At 65.5% G+C, this 11,678-nt stretch overlaps 1 protein-coding gene across 3 annotated transcripts in view; it reads right to left on the reverse strand.

Moving 5' to 3' along the window:
- Nucleotides 1-11,309, reverse strand: part of CHST15 (carbohydrate sulfotransferase 15) — a 44,821-nt gene extending 33,512 nt beyond the window's left edge. For 2 of the 3 annotated variants that reach the window (XM_036335601.1, XM_036335603.1), the window contains exon 1: nt 11,181-11,309. The gene's annotated coding sequence lies outside the window, so the exon portion shown is untranslated. Of the gene's footprint in view, nt 1-10,139; nt 10,214-11,180 lie in introns of those variants that run through there. The other variant, XM_036335602.1, reaches the window with a different exon arrangement.
- Nucleotides 11,310-11,678: the final 369 nt, after the last annotated feature.

Genomic DNA, 11,678 nt, shown 5'->3' on the forward strand with positions numbered 1-11,678 from the left:
TTTGTCACGTTCCTGCGATGACAGGCTCACCCCGGCCGGCCGCCTCCCCGCGCTCAGGGCGGCCCCTCCTGTGAATTTTACTACCTGATGGCCCTCACGCTCCCCCAGCCCTTCCAACGGGAAAGTCTTTACCTGGGACGGTGATGGGCTCATCCCACAGCCGGGAGGACACTGAGCGCCCCCAGGAGCGTCCCCAGGACCCTGCGGTTTAAACACCAGTAGCAAGCCAGCTGCCCCTTCCCCTTCGCTGGTGGAAACCGCAGACTCAATCAAGTCCTTGCTGACGATGCCCTCGCATCGCCTTCTGGCTGCATCTCAGGATGGATGCACCTGGAGGCCGACCGTGAGCAGCCCCCACGTGACCGCCTCTGGTCATTACAGCATCGCTCGGCCCCAGTGGGCATGGGGCTCGGATGCTGCGGGCCGGCTGCATGGGGAGTCTGCGCCTTTAGGAAATCGGTTTGTAGACGGTTTAATTAAAATATACCGGAGCATAATCCCATCAAACCAACCCAGGCAGCCTCAGTGTACGCGCACCCAGCCAGCCTCAGCATATGTGCAGACAGCCTCAGTATACGTGCACCCAGCCAGCCTCAGTATACGTGCACCCAGCCAGCCTCAGTATACGCGCCCCCAGCCAGCCTCAGTATACGTGCACCCAGCCAGCCTCAGTATACGCACACCCAGCCAGCCTCAGTATACGCCCACCCAGCCAGCCTCAGTATACGCGCACCCAGCCAGCCTCAGTATACACGCACCCAGCCAGCCTCAGCATACGTGCACCCAGCCAGCCTCAGCATACACCCACCCAGCCAGCCTCAGTATACGCGCACCTAGCCAGCCTCAGTATATGTGCACCCAGCCAGCCTCAGTATATGTGCACACAGACAGCCTTTAGCATCTGTACACCCAGCCAGCCTCAGTATATGTGCACCCAGCCAGCCTCAGTATACGCGCACCCAGTCAGCCTCAGTATACGCGCACCTAGCCAGCCTCAGTATACGCGCACCCAGCCAGCCTCAGTATATGTGCACACAGACAGCCTTTAGCATCTGTGCACCCAGCCAGCCTCAGTATACGTGCACCCAGCCAGCCTCAGTATACGCGCACCCAGCCAGCCTCAGTATACGTGCACCCAGCCAGCCTCAGTATACGCGCACCTAGCCAGCCTCAGTATATGTGCACACAGACAGCCTTTAGCATCTGTACACCCAGCCAGCCTCAGTATATGTGCACCCAGCCAGCCTCAGTATTCGCGCACCCAGCCAGCCTCAGTATACGTGCACCCAGCCAGCCTCAGCATCTGTGCACCCAGCCAGCCTCAGTATACGCGCACCCAGCCAGCCTCAGTATACGTGCACCCAGCCAGCCTCAGCATACGTGCACCCAGCCAGCCTCAGTATACGTGCACCCAGCCAGCCTCAGTATACGCGCACCCAGCCAGCCTCAGCATACGTGCACCCAGCCAGCCTCAGCATACGCGCACCCAGCCAGCCTCAGTATACGTGCACCCAGCCAGCCTTCTTACCGCCTGAGCCCTTCAGGGGGACTGGGGTTTACTCAGAGCTCATCAGGGAGCACATGCAGGGTAACTGGACTGACCCCGAGGCTCCGTGTGGCCTCTCTGGGCCTCAGTTTCCCCATCTATGAAGTGGGTGAGGGCCTATCCAAGCTCTAAGCTGCATGTAATCCTGAGGGGCAGCGGAACCCCGTCTGAGAATCAAGCCTTCTCCGGTCCAGAGAGCATGTGAGAAAGGGCATCGACCTCATGCACAAGAGCCAGGAAACAGAGCGTCCTAGACTAGAGCCGCGACGCAGAGGCGGGTCCCCAGGAAACGGCCAGGAGCGTCTGCAGCAGCACCTCTCACAGGAGCCGGAGGGAGGCAGCCCGACCGACAGACGGGGGACAGAGAATGTGTCCGTCCGCACACAGCACAGCCCTGGCCGCGAGGAGGACGACGTGCCCACCCGGATCCCCGCGTGGAGAACCGTGGGAACGCCGAGGGCAAGGGGCCCGGCCACGGAAGCACCTGCTGGAAGCTTGCGTTCATGGAAAGTCCGGGAGAGGGGACAGGAAGCGCACTTCCCGCCGCCTGGGGCTGGGGGCGGGGGGGGGGAGGGGGGAGGTCACGAGGGGCCGAGGGCTGATGGCCACAGGCTTCCTTTCCGAGCTGATGCCGTGGCCTCACCTGGAAGGTGGTTCCGGCCGTGTTCACGTCTGTGAACATACAGAGCCCCCTGCCTGGCACCCTCTCCATGGCGGACGCACGTGTGTGAGTTCCATCCCAATCAAGCCGTGTTTAGAGAGCGGGTGACACAGAGCACGGCACAGACGGACGGTCTCAGCGGGAGGCCGGTGGAGAGGTCAGCTGGGAAACTGACTGCAGCTGTGCATCACCCACGGACGCAGACAGCAGCGCGGTGAGGGCCTGGGAGGGCGGCTGCAGGGTGGACGGAGTTAATGGGGGAAAAGACGAAGGGGACGTCCGCAATACTTTCAACAAGAAAGATAAATTTAAATTAAAAGTAAATAAATAAAAAGAATGGGTCGAATGGGCAAAAGGTCTGTTCCATGATTTTAAAATAACAAATCAGATGGAAAAAAAATAAATCAGATGAGAATTTTGCAATGCACACTCATACACACACGCGCGCATACGCCCTCTGAACAGCTCTGCAGCTCCTAACGGGGCCACAGGCACAAAGCTGGTTTCTGTGGGCAAATCTACAAACCAAGGAGAACGGCCGACTTGAGTGGGCCTGCACTTTCCTATGGATTCGTTTCCGTTTTAACAGCCAAAAGCAAAGTCATTTTCTGCCGCCCAAATGGCAACCGAGGTCTCCTCTACTTTTTAATGCATCAGTTTTACTCTCTGAGCCAGACTGTACCCCTTCAAAGGCCCCGGGACTGGCACCTGTCACCTGTCACCCATCAGCCATCACCTGTCACCTGTCACCCGTCAGCTGTCACCCGTCACCTGTCAGCCGCCGCAGATGCACGTTTTGGCTGGAAGGGCTTTCGGAGGCGGCCCCGCGGCTCGGCCCCCACGCCTCCTCCCACCGGACTTCTCACGGGAGCCGCTGCAGCGGGGCGGGCGGGGGGGGGGTGGGGGGTGCGGGGACGTAAGAGCTTTTCGGAGTCGGGACAACAGACTGCCCGCCGCCCCCTCCGCTCCTCGCTCACACGTCCCCGCGGCAGCTCCGTCCTCAGCGCAGCCATTTCCTCTGGCGTCGGAGCAGCGCCCTTGGCGGGGCCGCGCGGCTTTCGGGAACACAGCGTCTTCATTAAGAGCTGTGACAGCCAGGAGGGACCCATCATCGAGGCTCAGGCTAAAGATGAAGTTCAAGAACCCCTGGCGCACAGGAAGCGGGGCCTCGCTGAGGACACGCCATGTCAAAGCCACTTCTAGGCCCGGCCAATGCCTCTTCCCGGGACGGAACGTTGGCTGACGGGTCACAGGACGGGCCCAACGGGGTCCCGCCTCAGCCCCGGGCCGCACACCAGGGCTGCGTGGGGACCAGCGCCCGCAGTGGGCAGGGGAGGAGTGGCCCCCAGGCCGGCGGGGGGCAAAGCAGGTACCAGCCAACCCGGGCCACGGCTAGGACTCGGGCACTGCTGGACCCCACGCTCCCTGTGCCACCTGCCCTTCCCCCGTGTGACAGGAAGGTCGCAGGTGGGGAACGCGGGCCTATGGGCTGCCACCCACCGGTGGGCCCTCCCGAGAGGCCACGTGCTGAGACTCGGGGGAGAGGGCTTCTGTCGAGAGCTGCCACCAAGCATTTCAAGAACAGCTCACACACACACACTCACACACACACTCACATATACACTCACATACACACACAAATACACACACGCACACACACATACACACACTCATACACACACACTCACACATACACACTCACATACACACACTCACACACACACACACACACACTCTCACACTCACACACACTCTCACACACACTCTCACACACACACTCACACACTCGCACACTCACACACACACACACACGCACACACACTCACATACACACACACACTCACACACACTCCGCACACGCACACACACTCACACACACACTCACACACACTTTCACACTCACACACACTCACACACACACTCACATACACACACACTCACACACACACTCTCACACACACTCTCACACACACTCTCACACTCACACACACTTTCACACTCACACACACACACTCACACACTCTCACACACACTCACACACACACTCTCACACTCACACACACTCGCACACTCACACACACACACACACTCACACACACACTCTCACACACACTCTCACACACACTCTCACACTCACACACACTTTCACACTCACACACACACACTCACACACTCTCACACACACCCACTCACACACACACTCTCACACTCACACACACTCTCACACTCACACACACACACACACTCACACACACACTCTCACACACACTCTCACTCTCACACACACTCTCACACTCACACACACACACTCACACTCACACCCCTGCAGTGCCGGAGCAGAGGCCCTGGCCCAGCCCCCCGCAGCCCATTCTCCCTCCGAGCGGAGACGGAGGTCCAGCGGTGTGAGACCTCCCACCAGTGCGTGTCACAGCGCGGCTGTTCTTCGTGACAAGGGTTGGAGTCAGCTGCTCCCCAGACTCTGAGGGAGGAAGACGCCCTACAGAGGCCTCGGAGTTCAGCCCACAACCAGAAACAAAGATTTCCCGCTCCCCCCCGCCCCCCCCAGACCACAGAGAGGACACCAACCCCGTTCTCCTCACATCTTCCTAGAGCAACAGCAAGTCTGACATTCGGGGCCCAGGGGACGGAGGACACGGGAGCCCCAGACCCCAGGGGACCTCGGCCAATGCCTCACCCTCCGACGTGGCTGCAGGTGAGAAGCGTGGGGGTGGCAAGACCACCCTTTGGCCACGTTCCCCGGGGACCCGCTCTGACCCGGAGACCCCCTCCGTGTGCGCAGGTTCACAGACCAGAGGAATGACCCTCCCGGGCCGGGGTCAGGCCTGTGGCTCGGGCACTGCGGTCCCGGCCGGCCCACACCCGGCCACGCTCCCCATCTTTAATCAAACACTCACATTCCACACGAGACAAGGAGCCTGGAGACGAGCTGGCTCTCCCGCGAGGAGGACCCCGGGCCCCTTCCCCGGGCAGGCGGCTCCTGCTCAGATTCCCGAAACCCCCACCCCATGTCCACGCTACTCCCCCCAGACGCTCAAGACACAAAAAGCTGTGGTTTCTACCTTTCAATCGCCCAGAAACCGAACGCCGGGAGACCCCAGGCCACTCCATCAGCACTGGTCTCCTCCGGACAGTGGGTGACGAGCGTGAACTCGCCTGCACCCTGCTACCCACTGGGGACCTTTCCCTTTCTCTGGGTGCACACCCGGGAGCCCACAAAGTCCCTGGCGCCTCTGTCCAGCAGAAATGGGCTTCTGGGAGAACAGGAGGGACTCCCGCTCGCCTCCCCCGCTGCCGGCCTCCGCGGGGACTCAGCGCCCGGGCTCACCCGGGGGGGGGGGGGGGGGGGCGCACCGGCTGACGGAAGCGTGCAGGTGCGGCCCAAACCCACCGACATCTCGGCGCGAGGCGTCCACAGGCCACGGAGGGCGGGCAGAGCTACCAGAACCCCGGCGACGAGGGATGAGACCTCTCAGACCCCAAATGCAGGTTCCAGCCTCCCCGCAAAGATGCCCGGAGCCCAGGGCTGCCTGGAGGGGGAGCCACCCGCTCTCATGGCCCCTCCTCCCTCTCAGAGGCCCAGGGAGCCAACAGCCCGCGGGCGTCCATTCCACGTCAAGAGAAACTGGGAACCCCGGAGTCCCGCGGTGAGAACAGCATCGCGCCACCGGGACCTAATGGCTCGCCCAGGCCGGGGCGTCTGCAGGCACCCGGCGGCAAGGCTGCCCGTTTCCGTCACAAACACAATCCTGGACAGCGGCCCAGTTTCCGTTAGGACAACACCTCTGCTTCTGAGGATCCGCCAGCCACTTCCTCCCGAGGGCGGGAGCGCCGAGGCCTGGACCGGGATGCGTTCTAGAACCTAACACAGGCCCCCGGGCAGCCTGCTCCGGGCCCAACAGGTGACATTCAAAAGCCACTCAGGACCCTTCCAGCAGGAGCCGCCTGGCCGGCCCTCTGCCCGACATCATCAGTGGGAACACAGCCAGCCAGACCCCAGCCTGGCCCAGCCTGACCCTAGCCTGACCCATCCTGATCCCAGCCTTACCCCATCCTGATCCCAGCCTGACCCCAGCCTGACCCCAGCCAGACCCCAGCCTGACCCCAGCCTGACCCCAGCCTGGCCCAGCCTGACCCCAGCCAGACCCCAGCCTGACCCCAGCCTGACCCTAGCCTGACCCATCCTGATCCCAGCCTGACCCCAGCCTGACCCCAGCCTGACCCATCCTGACCCAGCCTTACCCCATCCTGATCCCAGCCTGACCCCAGCCTGACCCCAGCCTGACCCATCCTGACCCAGCCTGACCCATCCTGACCCCAGCCTGACCCATCCTGACCCCAGCCTGACCCATCCTGACCCCAGCCTGACCCATCCTGACCCAGCCTGACCCATCCTGACCCCAGCCGGACCCCAGCCGGACCCCAGCCTGACCCAGCCTGACCCCAGCCTGACCCAGCCTTACCCCAGCCTGACCTATCCTGACCCCAGCCTGCCCCCAGCCAGACCCTGGCCTGACCCCAGCCTGACCCTGGCCTGACTCTAGCCTGACCCTAGCCTGACCCAGCCAGACCCCAGCTGACCCCAGCCAGACCCCAGCTGACCCCAGCCTGACCCAGCCTAACCCAGCCTGACCCCAGCCCTCCACAGCGCCCGCCAAAGGCCTCGGAGCGCAGCTGTGTGCCTAGCCCTCTGCACAGATGGAGAAACAGCCCAGAGAGTGAAGCAACCAGCGAGGACAACGAACCAGGATCCCAGGTATCCCTCGGGTCCTGGCCTATGGGTGTCCACGCGGGAGAATATGCAGAAGTCATGCATCCCACCCCCTCCCAAGGAACATACATGAAAACTGCATGAGCAAGGTCAGGGGCTCAGAGACACCCCAGCCCCGGTTCTGACCATTACAGGAACCACAGAGCCCGTGTGTGCGCGCACCCTGACGCCAGCCCTGCTCCGAGCCGTGGAGGTGCTAGCGCTCAGGAGCCCGCTCCGAGGCCGGCTCCGCTGCACCCCCAGCCGGAGCCGCCCAGCAGCAGCGTTACGTAACTCTGACTCTCGGGGTCCCGCTCCCCTGGCTGAGTGCCGCCCCCACGCACCTGGCCCCGGCCCTGGGGGAACAGCCTCCCCGCAGAGCTGCTGCTGATGATGATGCATTTCCTCCACGTCCCTTTCGCCATCGGCACAAACCGGGAACCACTTGCCACTGCCGCCACCCCCCCTTCCACTCTGGGTCACGCCCGCCTCCCCTGAAGCCGTGATTGCCATTCTCTCCCCACCCACTCACTCCTCCTCCGCTCTCTCTCTGCCGCCCGCCGGTGCCTCCCCAGGCTCAGAGCCGGTCCCTGGGATCTCCGAGCCCCCCCCCCCCCCACGAGACAAAGGGGCACCTGTGACCTGCCTGGCACAGGGCCAGCTGGGAACCAGCGGGCACCCGGCAAGCGACGGCTGTTTTGATCGACGTCTTCCTCCCAATTCCCCAACTTAAAAGAAGCCCCTGTTGGCCCAAATTCCCACCAACCCTTTGCTCTCCCGCCCGGCCCCCTGGGCTGATGCGCTAACCTGATACAGGCTCCTGCTGTGAAGCCGCAGCCTCCGCCCAACTCACCGTGTGTGTCGGTGCTTTATTTCCAGGGAAGCGTCTCGGGAAGGAAGTCTCGCTCCGAGGACCGTGAGGAAGCCCGCTGTGCAGTGGGAGCGCTCCCCTCCCAGCGCCTGGCCCGCTGGCCGCGGGAGAACACAGCCGCTCAGGCCCGACCGGAGGGGAGCCACCGCCACCGCGGAGCAGGAAGTCAGAGTCACTCCTGAGCTTCCGACCCCAGACCGCGGGGAGGGGGGGTTGGACGGGGCACCACCGCCACCAGTGACAGAGCGCGCCCCCTCCAACTCACATGCTGCTAAAGGGGTGCCCGCCACCGGCTGCTCTTAAAGGGCACTCCCGTGCCGGCAGCTCCTTTTGAAAGGGACTCGAGGGGACTCCTCTCCTACAAAAGGGTTCCTTCCCGGTGGCATCTGTGAAATCCTGGCCTGGCGAGGGGGAGGAAGGAGGCGTGGGGAGCTCTGAGGCCCCGCCCGGCCTGGCGGGGGGCGCTGGGGTGCGAGGCCTGGACTCATCACCCACTTACTGGCTGTGTGAGCCTCCTCTTAACACCACGTCTGTTAAGGAGATGAGCCCCTCACAACCCAGGCCTCTCCAGCACGGTCCCTGCCTCCCTGTCCCCCCAGCTCGGCAGGCCGCGCCCGTTCCCTCGTTCACTGGCGGGTCAGCTCCCTCCCGCGAGGGCTGGGCCCACGTCCGCCTTCCCATGGGGCCATCGCCAGGGGCTCAGCCGAGGGATCTGTTTGGTCCATGAAATGCTACAAAAAGTTTCATGCAGACGCACATTCACAGAGCTATCGGATGGCCCACAGGCAGGCGAGGGAGCCTGGCACGCGGCCACAGGCAGGACGGGCAATTCTCAGCCCCTCAGCCTCGGGGGCGTGGCCCTGTCGCATCTCTGACGTGGAATGCTCTTCCCAGTAAACAAACACCGGGGACGCCAAGCTCCGACCTCCGACCCTCCGACCTCCGGGCAGGCCCTCACCCAACCCTCTGCTCGGCTTCTAGAACTCGAGCCCACCCTTCATTCCAGGCTTGAGAATTCTCTGGAAAATTAACAAGACCTGTCTAGTGGGTTTCCTCCCCCTCGGCTGGAGCTGAGTCCACGCTGCCTTCTCCGGGGGGGTCCCGGGCTCACCCGTCAGGGCAGCCCCAGCCTCCGCTCCCCGTCCTCCCGGTGCCAGTCAGGCCCTGGATGGCCACAGTCTCATCACAAACCAGCACCAACCCAAAGCGGCTGGTGGTGCAGGTTCAAAGGGCGTGGGGCTCGCCGGCCGGGCGGCTCAGTGGTTGAGCATCGACCTATGAACCAGTGGTTTGATTCCCCGGGTCGCAGCTCGATCCCCAGTAGGGGGCGTGCAGGAGGCAGCCGATCCGTGATTCTCTCTCATCGTTGATGTTTCTCTCTCTCCCTTTCCCTTCCTCTCTGACATCAATAAAAAATATATTTAAAATTAAAAAAGAACACTTCCCTGCCACTCATTTAGGACTATAAGAACGTGTCTGGTGAAGACTGCCTCGTGTATAAAGCATGCTTATTCCGACGCTCTCGCAAACAAAACCACCTTCGATCTGTTGTGACCAATCAACACGTCCTGCTCCGACAGCGTGTAAACTGCACGATAATTAGTGCGGTGCTGGGGGGGGGGGTCATGGCTTTGCAATGGGGTTGGGAGGGGACCGAGCGGGCCCCTCTGCTCAACCTCTGCAAATGCCACATCCCCCCAGCGTCCTGGGGACCCAACCTCATTCCCGAAAACTCCGGGCCATTAACTCGCCCACTGAATCCAGCCCAGGGCCCGGGGACGGGGATACGGGAGCCCCAGGAGCGGCCTCGGCCCGGCCTCGCCGCCGCCTCCTCCAGCCTCCTCACTGGGGCGCGGACATCCAGCCGCCGGCAGCCCAGCCCCGGTGCGGCTTCGTCACCCGCGCTCACGGGGCCGCGGGCACCTGGGCACCCAGGACCGCGACGGGGCGGCGGGGCGGCCGCGCGCAGCGCCCGGCGGCTCAGAATCCCAACACGCACACGCGTGCTCGCGCCGGGGCGCCCCGAGGAGTCGGCAGGCGCTGCCACAGCTCCTCATTCATCCCCCAGAGGCAAGGCTCCGGGCACGGCGCCTCCATCCCGCCATCCCAGGGGCCCCAAGGACCCCCCTCCACGCCCACCCCCGCGCTTCCTCCCACAGCCACCGTGTCCTCCGCCCGCGCACACAGCCCCGCAGACTCGCGCTCCACCACGACCGACCGCAGCGCTGCCCCGCGCCGGGGCCGCCCCCACCCCCGCCCCCACCCCCACGCCGCCCCGCCATCCCGCTCAGACCTGCCACGCTTGGCTCGCCAGGGACCCCGCGCCGCCGCTGGGAAGCGCCCGCAATGCGAGCCCGTGGGCGCCGGGAGGAGGCGCGGGCGGCGGGCGGGAGGGAAGGGGCGGCGCCGAGAGCGAAAGTTCAGGCCGCTGGGGCCCGGCCACGCCCCGGTCCCTCCCAGGCCCGCCCCCGCGGTCCCCACCCCGGAACCAGGTTTCTCGGGAGTCAGCGCCCGGGCCCCCGCCCCCCGCCATCACACGCCCCCTCCGACTGGAGCAGCCGCGGCCCTGGAGCCAGAGCCGGGAGCGGGGCGGGTGCCCACCTACCTGCCTCGCCGGCGCCCGAAACTTCCCCGAAGTGCGCGGCGGAGCGAGCGCCCGGCCAGGGAACCCCGCCCCCAGCCCCAGCCCCCCTCCCCTGCCCCCCACGCGCTCACACGGCGAAAGCGCCGGGCTGTTGGTCCGTCCGTCTTCCGCCCGCAGCCGCCACCGCGGGTGGCGCTACCCCCGGGACCGACCCGTGCGCCCTCCGCAGGCCTCGCGCTGCCCGCAGCGCCACCACCCCGGCGCCCGGTCTCCGGTCCCCCAGCTCCGGCTGCATCCACTCCAGCCGGCGAGGGGGACGCGCGGGCCCTGGCGCAGCCGCCGGCCATCCTGCCCGTGGGGGCCCGGCGCGCGGAGCCGCTGTAGCACCGCCAGGACCGGCGGCGAGGGTCCGCCCTTCCCGGGGACCGCGGGAGCCTGGCGGAGCCCGGGCCGCGGAGCCGGGGCCGCGGAGCCGCACCGGGCCCAGACCTGCCTCGGCGTGGCGCGCTCGCAAGTTCATTGTCTGCTGGGCCGCCGCCGCCGCCGCCGCCACCAGCGCCGGGAGCGCCGCGAGCGCCGCGGGGATTGAGGCTGCGCACAGCCTCCGCGGCCGGGACTCCCGGTGCCCAGCCCGGCCCGGCCGCCGCCGGCGCTGCGGGGCGGGCACGCGGAGGGGCGCGGGAGCCCGGACCCAGGCGCCCCCCGCCGGCCCTCCGCTCCCCACCCCCGCGCCTGGCTCCCCCCTGGTACCTGCGGGAAACGAGCGCAGTCCGGGGGCCTCTGCGGCTCCGGCTCCGCGGGAGCGCGCCCAGCCCCGCGCCGCGAGCCCGGCATCCAGGCGCGGCCACCTGCCCCCCGGGCGAGCGGGCGAGCGAGCGCAGGAAGGAAAAGTTTGGGAGTGGCGCGCGGGTGGCGAAGGAAACCGCGGGAGGACCCGCCCCCGCGCCGGTCGCGGACGCACAGCCGCGCGGGTCTGGAATGCGAGGCCCCGGCGTGCGCCGCGCTGGGCTTGGTCCCCGCCCCCCCTCCGAGTCAACACGGGGTGCGATGCGGGGATTTCAAATGGAAAGAAAGCTGAGACCCTGGAGTCGACCAGCGACCCCCCGCCAGACGTTTTTAACGACCCGGCGGTCCGGAGCCAGCCCCACGCACTGGGACTCCAGGCCGCGCCGCGGGTGGGTGCTGCGCCCCCGGCCGGGCTGTGCTTGCGTCCCCGGGAGGCTGACGGGCTCCGGGGCCCCGCGCCGT

The sequence above is a fragment of the Myotis myotis genome, unplaced genomic scaffold (assembly GCF_014108235.1).
Source record: "Myotis myotis isolate mMyoMyo1 unplaced genomic scaffold, mMyoMyo1.p scaffold_m19_p_15, whole genome shotgun sequence".
Lineage (NCBI taxonomy): Eukaryota > Metazoa > Chordata > Mammalia > Chiroptera > Vespertilionidae > Myotis > Myotis myotis.